General features: G+C 38.1%; 1 protein-coding gene across 1 annotated transcript in view; it reads right to left on the bottom strand.

Annotated features, from left to right (window-relative positions):
• The window catches only part of LOC134845892 (eukaryotic initiation factor 4A-III), a 58,972-nt gene that overhangs the window by 38,477 nt on the left and 6,007 nt on the right, over positions 1-14,488 (bottom strand). The window lies entirely within an intron of this gene.

The following is a 14,488-nucleotide window of genomic DNA, read 5'->3' as shown; positions in this document are numbered from 1 at the left end:
TAAGGCGGGTTTTAGGCTGATCCATCTATATGGATCAAAACTCAACTGTCCAATAGAAAATAAAGGTCTTTGTTAAGTTTCCAACCCTGTGTCTAACGGCGTTCGCGTGTTATATGTATTTAGTGACCTAGCCATGTGTATTTGCTTATTTCTGGAATTGGGGCATTTTGATAGTAGCCTTCAACCTACAACATAGTTTTGAAGTTCCATTTCGTAAGCAATCTGAATTGGCTCCGAAAGGATGGGGTGCAAAAACGCAAGAAAATTTTTCCCTGACCCTTAAGCAACTGGTTATGGGGCCTTTTTCTCTTAAACTCATGTGTGACATCAGCGGACTACTGTTACTTGTGCTGAGAAAAGAAATGCATAAATGCGGAAGTTTTTCTTGTTTCTCTTTACCATTTCTGCTGTTTAGGTACGACAAAGACAATGTTTTTGCCAATTTTACAATGAGTTTTTGTTCTGGTAAGCCAGAGGTAATTTTTGTTTCACTCTCAGGTGTTCTAGGCTTTCTCTATTGAATCAATCCAATTTCAGCACAATTTTTGCTTGAATTACGAACAATTTTTTTTTCTTTTGGGGCATTTTTGCTGAAGAGCTTATGATTCTAAATTGAACAGCCTTGTAATCATGTTTTGTGCGTCTGTAATTTGATATAATTGAAAACAGGGAAGAATTAGTCAAAACTCTAGTTTTCTGTAATTTTTGTTATTGAAATGAAAAGTAAATTTTGGCATGTTTTTCTCACAATTAAAGTTTATCAAAAATAAGGTCAAAGTTTGTCGGGAGATTACTTGGTACCGCGAGAAGAGCAACCTCTGCCTGATGTGGGATCTGGAAGAGATTCATGCGGTAGGGTTACTGAAGATAACTGTCTTCGTATTGAGCTCGATGCTGGTACTGCGATATATCGAGAAAAAAGTGATAGATTTTCGGGAGACAAAAAGCGCCTACAGTAGAAGCAATACATGCAATCGACTGTTGTAGGAGACTTCTTGCAAGGTATTCGACATAACGATGGGGGTGAAGTGCTTCTGGAATCAAATACGGTTTTTCTCGCAGTTAAGGACGACACTAATCTCTTGCTTGTAAGTTTTGACAAAAAATCACAAGAAAAGCACCAGAAAGAGTATGACCACTGTCTAGGGGAAATTGGACCACAGGCTCTTAAGAGACCGCTGCTTAACCATCGTAAGGGAGTACCCACTAGCTGGAAACGGGCTGGCAAGGTTTTGATGGATAACGTGAAGGCGAGGGGTCTATACTAGAGGATCAAGCGAAGAACGTGAGCTTGTGGCTACAGCCCTCCATTTGCTTGAAGAGGAAGTACAAGGCGAATAAGCTGTCGAACCATCTCAAGAGGCTGCTGAAACAGAGAAAGTGGATGCGGGCTTAAGATCAGCTGAAGACATGGGAAGAAATAGTGATCAAGTCTACGATAAAGAGATTTTCTCAAGGCAGATCACGATGTCGAGTACGTCTGCGTCTGTTACCTCGAAGGCAGAGGAGACAAGTTAAATCAGGTCATAGGGGAAATTTTTTGAGTCTTGGATAAAATTAAGAGACTTGGCCTCGAGTTTGAACTCAGCTGAATCCAAATCCTATTGAAGAAGAACGAGATTTTAACCTGTGATTTATTGATTTCTAATGTATTATATCTATATGTATATAAACGTTTGCATGAACATTTTCTGACTGGGTCGATTGAAAAAATTTTTTTAGCTGAGACACTGAGTGGAATCGGATGCCAAATTTGATTACTGTTTAGCTGTAGAATGACAATGTTGTTTGGCTGTGATTTTGGGGATGTAGATAAAGTTCTCTCAGATGCAAACTTCTGGTATTGACTACTGGAACTGTATCTTGAGAAGAGTCTTCATGAGGCTCACTGACATTACGATGACCTGCGATAGGGACATCGATCTTGAGTCCGGAGAGTATGTGCCAGTCGGTCATGTCCTCTTTTTCATCTTCTTTTCGGGGTGAAAAGGATTCTGTATTGCGGCAACTGAAATGAGAAGTCAAAAATCAAAAGAATCGCAAAAAGTGGACCAAAAATTGGAACTACAACCAATTTGCTATTCGCAATTTGAATTCTTAGTAATCTATTCGAGTTGAGCAGTCTTGATCACGATAGTGAGCACCGAGAGTGGCTATCAGATTGCTTTTACTGGAGCAGAGAATATCTCGATTGGTAAGATTACTAGTGAGCGGCCTAATGGTCCGAACTGAAAAACTATTTTAGATAAAATTAATAATTTTCAAAAAATATTGAGTTGTCATAGTTACATTATCGTGAATTTTGTTAATTTAAATTTAGGTAGGACGGGTTCTAGGTTGATTCATCTGAAATGGATCAAAACTCAACTGTCTTCCCCCAGTTGAGTTTTGATCCAGGGCCTGAAACGCACGTTTATGCATGTCTCAGGTCTTCCCCCAGCATATTTTGATAATAAAACCAAAACTTTATAAATTAGTTTTATTATCAAAATATGCTGGGGGAAGACCTGAGACATGCATAAACGTGCGTTTCAGGCCCTGAAACGCACGTTTATGCATGTCTCAGGTCTTCCCCCAGCATATTTTGACAATAAAACCAAAAACTTTATAAATTAGTTTTATTATCAAAATATGCTGGGGGAAGACCTGAGACATGCATAAACGTGCGTTTCAGGCCCTGAAACGCACGGTTATGCATGTCTCAGGTCTTCCCCCAGCATATTTTGATAATAAAACCAAAAACTTTATATATTAGTTTTATTATCAAAATATAAATTAGTTTTATTATCAAATATGGCAATTTGAATTCTTAGTAATCTATTCGAGTTGAGCAGTCTTGATCACGATAGTGAGCACCGAGAGTGGCTATCAGATTGCTTTTACTGGAGCAGAGAATATCTCGATTGGTAAGATTACTAGTGAGCGGCCTAATGGTCCGAACTGAAAAACTATTTTAGATAAAATTAATATTTTTCAAAAATATTGAGTTGTCATAGTTACATTATAGTGAATTTTGTTAATTTAAATTTAGGTAGGACGGGTTCTAGGTTGATTCATCTGAAATGGATCAAAACTCAACTGTCCAATAAAAAATAAAGGTATATACTTAAGTTTCCAACCCTGCTTCTAACGGCGTCCGCATGTTATAGATATTTAGTGACCTAGCCATAGAGAGTTGCTTATTTCTGGCATTGGGGTATTTTTGGTAGTATCCTTTAACCTGTACCATGCTTTTGAACTTCCATGTCTTAAGTAATCTAAATTGTCTCCGACAGTATGAGGTACAAAAACACAAGTGAATTTTCCCCTGACCCTTAATCAAATGGTTATGGGGCCTTTTTCTTTTAAACTCATATGTGACATCAGCGTACTACTGTTACTTGTGCTAAGAAACGAATTGCATAATTGCGAAAATTTTTCTTGTTTATCTTCACCATTTCTGCTGTTTGGGTACGACAAAGACAATGTTTTTGCCAATTTTACAATGAATTTTCGTTCTGGTAAGCCAGAGGTAATTTTTGTTTCACTCTCAGTTTTTCTATGCTTTTTGTATCGAATCAATCCAATTTCAGCACATTTTTGCTTGAATCAATAAACAAGTTTCTTATTGCTTGGGGCATTTTGCTGAAGCGCGTAAGATACTAAATTTTTATCAAAAAATTTCTTCAATTTTATTTGTAAATTTGCGATAAGCCAAAAAGCGAATACCTCAAAATTCCAACTGTTTTCCCATTAAAGGGCCAGTGTCTTTAAAATTTTAACGTCTCGGGAATTTTTATAGTTCTTTTTTATCGATATGTAGAGTATGGCCGATTTTTATTTGAGCTACCGAATTGCTTCATATTGTAGCAACTAGCTCCCTGTTCACAGCATCAACACCCTCAACAGATGTGAGAAAGAGCGATACGAGAGCCTTGTTACAGCAAATCCTGGCCTATCCCTGAATAACAATTTGCTGAACCAAGGAAAGAAACTCCGAAGATTACTGGAAGACAGTCCATTGAAGGGGAAAAAAGTGGTTGTGTGGTACGACCTGGTGAATAACACCATTAGCAGCCATAGAACCAACAATTATCGCTCAGCCGGTGTCGAGGAGCTGACCAACTATTTGAAGTCGAAGAGGCAGCAGATATTGGCGATCGTCTATTGCATAAGAGAAGGAGCTCCCGACTTGTTCAGTCAGCTACTCGGCACAGGAGTGCTCATTGTCCAGCAACAAAGCGGCTACTCTCCAAGAGCAAACAAAACGACCCGGAGCAGCTCTAGGAAGGTTTGGCAAAAGCAAGACGGGTGAAGGCAAAATCAAGACGGGAGCAGAAGCTGAAAGCAGAGGAAATGTCTGCATTTCAAAGACAGGGGTGAGTAGAGTGTGATTTGTTTTGCTTGGTGCCTTGTGAGTTTCATTACCCGTGGCCTGCAAAACAATGTTCACAGTATTTTTTCCTGCTGTTTGGCTCCTACAAATGTTTAAAAGAATATTAACCTGGAAAATTGTGTTAGACTATATAAAATTCTTTAAAAAATTCAAGTATCTGTACATGGACTGAAGTTTCTGAGAAAATGTCTAAAAAATGATCTAATACCGGACTTTTTGAAGTTCAGGGTCCCCGAGAACGGTTTTTTTTCGGACCAAGCCGTGCATAATTTTTAACTAAAATTACTTGGGACTGAAACTTCTAGGGCAAATGAGGACAGGAAAAGATATGAGGAGATGCTTGTGAAAGCCAGATCGCTGGTGCAAAAAGAAATCGACGAACAGTGGTGGGCATCAGTTTTCCACTTCCTTTCGTCAAGTTGGGCCAGCTTAAGGACAACATCAGAAAACCATAGAAAAAAAATAAAAAACGGTCCGAGAGACAAGTTAAACCTCTTTGGGGCAAAATGAGCAATCAGTTAACGTGCTTGATAACATAGAACTGCCTGGATGGGTACATGAAGTGTTGTCGATGGGACCGAAACATGCCATTAGAGACAAATTTAACGAAACGCACATCTTGGCTGATATGGACATTTTCCTCTCACAATTTAAAAACCAAAAAACATCTGGTGAAACTTCATGTGAAATAGAAGCCGCGGCAAAGGCATATGCAAAAAAATAAGGCAGGCCCCAAGTGACAAAGCCGTAGGAAATAAATCAAAGATAATGGTTTGCTGGTTGTGCCTTTTGATAACAGGGTTGATTTTTGCATAATGAGGAAAGAAACGTATCAATCAAAGCTGGGATTGTTGTTGCAATCTGCTCAGTTTTTGAAACAAGAGTCAACCAGTGATGAGGAAATTAGTAATCAATTATATTCTAAGTTGAGTTCAACAGGGGGACAACCCGCCCGTTTGTACAGTTTAGCATGGGTACACAAGGCTGAGACACCCCTACGACCAGTACTATCAATCCCGGGCAGCTCGTATGAGAATTTAACTAAACGCTTGCAAAATTTTTTGACAATATCGATGGAGCCAATGTAGAAATCAATGCTAAAGATGCCAGAAAAACAATTTAAACATTTCTCTAGATCCGCATGAAACCATATTATCTCTTGATGTAAAAAGTTTGTACACTAAAATTCTCCTTGTTGAAATGGCCTTACAGAAGCTGTACAGCCAGAAATCTCTTTCTGAAATTCACAGAGCAACCATGAAAAGGCTTTTGAATATGGCGTCCAGCCAAGTATATTTCAAGTGTAATGGTTCATGGTATGTGCAGGTTGAAGGTCTAGCAAAGGGTTATTCTCTCTTAGTAATTCTGACAAACCTATGGCTGAAGGAACACGAGTTTGCTCTAAGACAAGAAAAACCTGTGAGAAGTGAGATACAGCCAATGAATGAAAAAAAAAACGGTTTTGCTTATGCTGCCGCAGGAAAGTAACATTTAGATCAAAGGGGGTTGAATGCGAGTGTTGCCGAAACTGCTATCATCTAAAATGCGGTAAAATTTCTGATGATGTGTACGCATCAATAACCGAGATAGTTTGGTTCTGTGAAAGCTGCTGCCGCGCTAAGAACAAGTAGAAGGATACTCCACAAGTAAAATTGTTCCTCATGTATGTGGATGACATTGTTAGAACAGTCAGAGATGATCCGAGTTGTGTTCGCGATGCCGCCAATTTTCTTCATCCGAATCTACAATTCATTTTAGAGGAAAGTAATTTAGAGGTAAAATTGCCGTTCCTGGATTTCAGCATAAATGTATCGCAGAATAGGGTTGTAACCTGCAAATGGTATCAAAAATCAACAGACACTGGGGCCATGCTGACCTATAGAATCTGACCCCAACTCAGTATAAGCGTAGTGTTATCTAAGGCACTGTACACAGAGTTTTTAGGAGTACATCTTTTTGGCAGCAATTCGATAAGTCTATGGAAACTAATAGCGCGCAATGGCTGACAAATCCGTACCCTGAAAATTGGTCCACAAAGGTGGCGGCAAATGCATTGTGCAAAATCATCGAGGGTAAGGGCAAGCCCGTGGATAGTGAGAGGAGTTTGTCAACCCAATCACCAAAGGCTGTGAAGCCACCAATGCTGATGCTGCAATATAGAGGTAACAGAAGCCAATATTTTGCAAGTAAATTACGAAATTTAACAAATGCTGAAAGGGTTTTCAACAAAGGAAAACTAGAACCGTGCTTACCCTCACTGAAGTCAGCGTTTTCTAATGACCTCAAGTCAAGAACGGTTTATAAATTGTCATGTAGTGGATGCACATCAACCTATGTCGGACAAACTGTTCGACATTTGACCACTAGAATTGAGGCAGTGTGGTAGTGAGAGTAGTAAGTCGGAGTTTGAATGGAAGATAATCGACCAGGAGTCGAGCAGCATTAAGTTACTTTAATTAGAGGCGCTGCACATTACGAAAGACAGACACCTGAAATTAAGACGCGCGTTGAGTTTAGAAGTAGGGAGCTGACACTGAGGCTATAGTTCCAGAATCAAAAAAATTCTGGCTAAAACAAAATTCTTTTTGAAATAACTTACTTGTTAGCATGAAATTAGCGACAAAACGAAATTGTAAAATGGAAAAAGGTGAAAACTCTCAGAAATTTGTGACTAATTGCTTAAAATTGTTACGTAAAAGTTGTTACATGATTTCAACAACAATTGTAATGTTGTGATTGATTCAATATTTTCTTTGATCATTATTTACACATAGTTTAGAATTTTAAAACCTGAAGATGCACAACAATGTGCGAAACCAATTGCTTGAACTTAGAATTTTAACGCATTCTCAGAATTGGGGAACATAAGAGAGCATGCTCACCGGTAGGCCTCCACCTTCAGCCATGCAGTCTTGATGGAAATAGCGCAGATCTTAGTTGGGAAATCATTGATAGGTCACACAACCAAACAAATTTTTTAACTGTAGAGGCAATAGATATCACGGAAGAGAAACCGGGCTTGAACACGCGCGATGAGTATAAGAGCAGGGAGTTAACACTGAAAATTTAGTCCAAAAATTTTTTGGTTTTTTATTTAAAGCGTTCATGTCTAAAAAGAAATTATGGTTCAGAAAATTCCAGATAAATAAATTGAAAAAAACAATTGTTTAAATAATTTTAGAGGTTAAAAGCATTTTAATCTGAATGATAATTTAAGAGGTCAAGTGCGATCGGCTAACTTTTTAACATGATGGTTTAAAATGAAAATTTATGTGAATTATAATGAATAACATTTGTAAATTGATGTTTTATTGTCATTTAGATTAATTTGATGTGAAAATCCTGACGATGCACATAATTGCGAAATTTTTTGAAATTTATTTTTTATCAAAAACTTCTTCTCAATTGAACAGCCCTGAAATCATGTTTTGTGCGGCTGTACATTGATATAATTGAAACCAGGAAAGAGTTTATCAGAACTCAAGTTTTCGGTAACTTTGTTATTGAGTTAAAAATAAATTTTAGCATGTTTTTCTCACATTTAAAGTTTGTCAAAATAAATGAAACAAAATAGTCTGTTTTGTAAGGTGTATCCAAGATAAATTCATTTTTGTTTGTTTCGAAGTCACCGATTAGATAATCAGTATGAGTTTTTGACGAAGCACTGGCTCGTGTAGCATCATTTGAACAACAAACCTTCAATCCATATGGAATGTAGATTCAATCCAATTTTTCGTTCTCCGATTTGTTCAAATAGTTTATGCCTGTTGAAAATATTTGGTTAGAGACAAAAAGTTCATTATCAATGTTCAAAGTAAGTTGTTCCAGAAACTTAATAAAATTTTGTTTGGGTTATAACAATATATTCTCGATTTAGACATGTACGTTTTGAATAAAAAACCAAAAATATTTTGGGACTAAATTTTCAGTGTTAACTCCCTGCTCCTAAACTCATCGCGCGTGTTCAAGCCCGGTTTCTTTTTCCTGATATGTATTGCCTCTAGTGTTAGCAATTTTGTTTGGTTGTTTGACCTATCTATAATTTCCCAACTAAGATCTGCGCTATTTCCCTCAAGTTGGCATTGCTGAAGGTGGATGCCTACCGGTGATTCTGTTTTCTTATGTTCCTCAATTCTAGTGGTCAAATGTCGAACAGTTTGTCCGACATAGGTGGAAGTGCATCCACTACATGACAGTTTATAAACCACTCTTGACTTGAGGTCATTAGAAAATGCTGACTTCAGTGATGGTAAACATGATTGCAGTTTTCTTGTGGTGGAAACCACTTGAACGTTAGTTAATTTTCGTAACCTGTTAGCAAAATATTGGCTCTGGTTACCTCTATATTGCACCATCAGCATTGGGGGCTTCACATCCTTTGGTGATTGAACTGAAAAACCCCTGTCACAATCCAGGGGCTTGCCCTTACCCTCGATGATCTTGCACAAGGCGTCTGAAGCCACCTATGTGGGTCAATTTTCAGGGTACTGATTTGTCAGCCATTGCGCCCTATTAGTTACCATAGCCTTATCAAATTGCTCCCAGCTAGATGTACTCCTAAAAACCCTGTGTACAGTGCCTTGGATAACACTACGCTTATACTGAGTTGGGGCGCAGCTTCTATAGTTCAGTATAGTCCATGTATTTGTTGGTTTTTGATACCAACTGCAAGTTACACGCCTACCCTGCGATACATTTATGTTCAAATCCAGGAACGGCAAATTCCCCTCCGAATTAGTTTTCTCTAGAGTGAACTGCAAATTTGGATGAAGAGAATTGGCGGCATCGAGAAGACAACTCGGCTCCCCTCTGACTGTTCTAACAATGTCATCCACATACCTGAGGAATAATTTCACCTGGGGAGTATCCTTCTCCTTGTTCTTAGCTTGGCAGCAGCTTTCACAGTACCAGACTATCTCGGTTATTGATGCGTATACCTCATCAGATATTTTTCCGCATTTTAGATGATACCAGTTTCGGCAACTGCGAGTGTTGCCGAAACTGCTATCATCTAAAATGCGGTAAAATTTCTGATGATGTGTACGCATCAATAACCGAGATAGTTTGGTTCTGTGAAAGCTGCTGCCGCGCTAAGAACAAGTAGAAGGATACTCCACAAGTAAAATTGTTCCTCATGTATGTGGATGACATTGTTAGAACAGTCAGAGATGATCCGAGTTGTGTTCGCGATGCCGCCAATTTTCTTCATCCGAATCTACAATTCATTTTAGAGGAAAGTAATTTAGAGGTAAAATTGCCGTTCCTGGATTTCAGCAAAAATGTATCGCAGAATAGGGTTGTAACCTGCAAATGGTATCAAAAATCAACAGACACTGGGGCCATGCTGACCTATAGAATCTGACCCCAACTCAGTATAAGCGTAGTGTTATCTAAGGCACTGTACACAGAGTTTTTTAGGAGTACATCTTTTTGGCAGCAATTCGATAAGTCTATGGAAACTAATAGCGCGCAATGGCTGACAAATCCGTACCCTGAAAATTGGTCCACAAAGGTGGCGGCAAATGCATTGTGCAAAATCATCGAGGGTAAGGGCAAGCCCGTGGATAGTGAGAGGAGTTTGTCAACCCAATCACCAAAGGCTGTGAAGCCACCAATGCTGATGCTGCAATATAGAGGTAACAGAAGCCAATATTTTGCAAGTAAATTACGAAATTTAACAAATGCTCAAAGGGTTTTCAACACAGGAAAACTAGAACCGTGGTTACCCTCACTGAAGTCAGCGTTTTCTAATGACCTCAAGTCAAGAACGGTTTATAAATTGTCATGTAGTGGATGCACATCAACCTATGTCGGACAAACTGTTCGACATTTGACCACTAGAATTGAGGCAGTGTGGTAGTGAGAGTAGTAAGTCGGAGTTTGAATGGAAGATAATCGACCAGGAGTCCAGCAGCATTAAGTTACTTTAATAAGAGGCGCTGCACATTACGAAAGACAGACACCTGAAATTAACACGCGCGTTGAGTTTAGAAGTAGGGAGATGACACTCAGGCTATAGTTCCAGAATCAAAAAAATTCTGGCTAAAACAAAATTTTTTTTGAAATAACTTACATGTTAGCATGAAATTAGCGACAAAACGAAATTGTAAAATGGAAAAAGGTGAAAACTCTCAGAAATTTGTGACTAATTGCTTAAAATTGTTACGTAAAAGTTGTTACATGATTTCAACAACAATTGTAATGTTGTGATTGATTCAATATTTTCTTTGATCATTATTTACACATAGTTTAGAATTTTAAAACCTGAAGATGCACAACAATGTGCGAAACCAATTGCTTGAACTTAGAATTTTAACGCATTCTCAGAATTGGGGAACATAAGAGAGCATGCTCACCGGTAGGCCTCCACCTTCAGCCATGCAGTCTTGATGGAAATAGCGCAGATCTTAGTTGGGAAATCATTGATAGGTCACACAACCAAACAATTTTTTTAACTGTAGAGGCAATAGATATCACGGAAGAGAAACCGGGCTTGAACACGCGCGATGAGTATAAGAGCAAGGAGTTAACACTGAAAATTTAGTCCAAAAATTTTTTGGTTTTTTATTTAAAACGTTCATGTCTAAAAAGAAATTATGGTTCAGAAAATTCCAGATAAATAAATTGAAAAAAACAATTGTTTAAATAATTTTAGAGGTTAAAAGCATTTTAATCTAAATGATAATTTAAGAGGTCAAGTGCGATCGGCTAACTTTTTAACATGATGGTTTAGAATGAAAATTTATGTGAATTATAGTGAATAACATTTGTAAATTGATGTTTTATTGTCATTTAGATTAATTTGATGTGAAAATCCTGACGATGCACATAATTGCGAAATTGTTTGAAATTTATTTTTTATCAAAAACGTCTTCTCAATTGAACAGCCCTGAAATCATGTTTTGTGCGGCTGTACATTGATATAATTGAAACCAGGAAAGAGTTTATCAGAACTCAAGTTTTCGGTAATTTTGTTATTGAGTTAAAAATAAATTTTAGCATGTTTTTCTCACATTTAAAGTTTGTCAAAATAAATGAAACAAAATAGTCTGTTTTGTAAGGTGTATCCAAGATAAATTCATTTTTGTTTGTTTCGAAGTCACCGATTAGATAATCAGTATGAGTTTTTGACGAAGCACTGGCTCGTGTAGCATCATTTGAACAACAAACCTTCAATCCATATGGAATGTAGATTCAATCCAATTTTTCGTTCTCCGATTTGTTCAAATAGTTTATGCCTGTTGAAAATATTTGGTTAGAGACAAAAAGTTCATTATCAATGTTCAAAGTAAGTTGTTCCAGAAACTTAATAAAATTTTGTTTGGGTTATAACAATATATTCTCGATTTAGACATGTACGTTTTGAATAAAAAACCAAAAATATTTTGGGACTAAATTTTCAGTGTTAACTCCCTGCTCCTAAACTCATCGCGCGTGTTCAAGCCCGGTTTCTTTTTCCTGATATGTATTGCCTCTAGTGTTAGCAATTTTGTTTGGTTGTTTGACCTATCTATAATTTCCCAACTAAGATCTGCGCTATTTCCCTCAAGTTGGCATTGCTGAAGGTGGATGCCTACCGGTGATTCTGTTTTCTTATGTTCCTCAATTCTAGTGGTCAAATGTCGAACAGTTTGTCCGACATAGGTGGAAGTGCATCCACTACATGACAGTTTATAAACCACTCTTGACTTGAGGTCATTAGAAAATGCTGACTTCAGTGATGGTAAACATGATTGCAGTTTTCTTGTGGTGGAAACCACTTGAACGTTAGTTAATTTTCGTAACCTGTTAGCAAAATATTGGCTCTGGTTACCTCTATATTGCACCATCAGCATTGCGGGCTTCACATCCTTTGGTGATTGAACTGACAAACCCCTGTCACAATCCAGGGGCTTGCCCTTACCCTCGATGATCTTGCACAAGGCGTCTGAAGCCACCTTTGTGGGTCAATTTTCAGGGTACTTATTTGTCAGCCATTGCGCCCTATTAGTTACCATAGCCTTATCAAATTGCTCCCAGCTAGATGTACTCCTAAAAACCCTGTGTACAGTGCCTTGGATAACACTACGCTTATACTGAGTTGGGGCGCAGCTTCTATAGTTCAGTATAGTCCCTGTATTTGTTGGTTTTTGATACCAACTGCAAGTTACACGCCTACCCTGCGATACATTTATGTTCAAATCCAGGAACGGCAAATTCCCCTCCGAATTAGTTTTCTCTAGAGTGAACTGCAAATTTGGATGAAGAGAATTGGCGGCATCGAGAAGACAACTCGGCTCCCCTCTGACTGTTCTAACAATGTCATCCACATACCTGAGGAACAATTTCACCTGGGGAGTATCCTTCTCCTTGTTCTTAGCTTGGCAGCAGCTTTTACAGTACCAGACTATCTCGGTTATTGATGCGTATACCTCATCGGATATTTTTCCGCATTTTATATGATACCAGTTTTGGCAACTCTCGCATTCAACCCCCTTTGATCTATATGTGACTTTCCTGCTGCAACATGGGCACAAGCCGTTTCTGTCATTAATTTGCTGTACCCCCGTTCCCACCGGTATTTGTTGTCGTAGAGCAAATTCGTATTCTTTCAGCCATAAGTTTGCCAGAATTACAGCGAGGGACGCGCCCATTGCTAAACCATCAACTTGTACATACCATGAATCATTACAATTGTAATATACTTTGCTGACCGCCATATTCAAAAGCCTTTTCATGGTTGCTTTTTGAATTTCAGGAGGAGACTCCTAGCTGTACAGCTTCTGTAAAGCAATTTCAATTGCCTCCTTCAGGGGAACGTTGGTGTACAAACATTTCACATGAAGAGATATTATGGTTTCATCCGGATCTAGAGCAATGTTTTCTATTTTTTCTCTAGCCTCTTTAGTATTGGTTTCTATATTTGCTCCATCGATGTTGTCAAAAAACTTTGCAAGCATTTTGTTAAGATTCTCATACGAGCTGCCGGGAAGTGATAGTACAGGACGTAGGGGTATCTCATCCTTGTGTACCTTAGCTAAACCGTACAAACGGGCGGGTTGCCCCCCTGTTGATATCATCTTAGAATATAAATGATCACTTATCTCGTCTCTTTTGTTCATGGCTAGTAATTCTTTGTTAAGTTCCTTCTCAATTTTCAGTATCTCCTCATCAGTGATTGCAACTTTTTTCACAAACTGAGCAGATTGCAACAAGGATTCCAGCTTTGATTCATATGTTTGTTTCCTCATTATGCAAAAACCAACCCCCTTATCAAAAGGCACAGCCAGCAACCCATTATCTTTGAGATATTTCCTCGTTTTTTCAACGGCTTTGTCTCTTGGGGTTTGCCGTACGTTTTTTGCATATGCCTTTGCCAGGGCTTCTAATTCACATAACGTTTCACGAGATGTTTTTTGATTTTTCAATTGTGAGAGGAAAATGTCTATATCCGCCAAAAAATGTGTTTCGTTAAATTTGTCTCTAATTGGATGCTTGGGGCCCATTGATAGCACTTCATATACCCATTCAGGCAGTTCAATTTTATCAAGTACCTTAACTGATCGCTGATTTCTCCCCCCAAGAGGTTTATGTTGTCTCTCGGACAGTTTTTCTAACTTTTTTCTATGGTTTACTGATGTTGTCTTTAACCTTGCCTCAACTTGACGCCTCACGAATCGGAAAATGGATGCCCACCACTGTTTGTCAATTTCTTTTTGCACCAGTGATCTTGCTTTCCTTAGCATCTCTTCGTACCTTTTCCTATCCTCATTTGCCCTAGAAGTTTCAGTCCTTAGTAGTTTCAATTGAAAATTATGCACAGCTTGGTCCGAAAAAAACCCGTTCTCGGGGACCCTAAACTTCAAAAAGTCCGGTATTAGATCGTTTTTGGGACACTGAACGGGGGACATTAATTTAGGACACTGAAAATTTAGTCCCAAAATATTTTTGGTTTTTTATTCAAAACGTACATGTCTAAATCGAAATTATGACTCAGAAACTTCCAGACAAATTAATTTTAAAAAGTTTAATTAATTTTAGAGGTTAAAAGTATTTTAATCTTAATAGTAATTTAGAGGTCAACTGTGATTGGCTAATTTTTTATCATGATGGTTTAGAACCAAATTGTATGTG

The sequence above is a fragment of the Symsagittifera roscoffensis genome, chromosome 5 (assembly GCF_963678635.1).
Source record: "Symsagittifera roscoffensis chromosome 5, txSymRosc1.1, whole genome shotgun sequence".
In the NCBI taxonomy this organism is placed as follows: domain Eukaryota; kingdom Metazoa; phylum Xenacoelomorpha; order Acoela; family Convolutidae; genus Symsagittifera; species Symsagittifera roscoffensis.
Note: the sequence above shows the minus strand (reverse complement) of the source record. Positions and strands in the feature narration are given on the sequence as shown.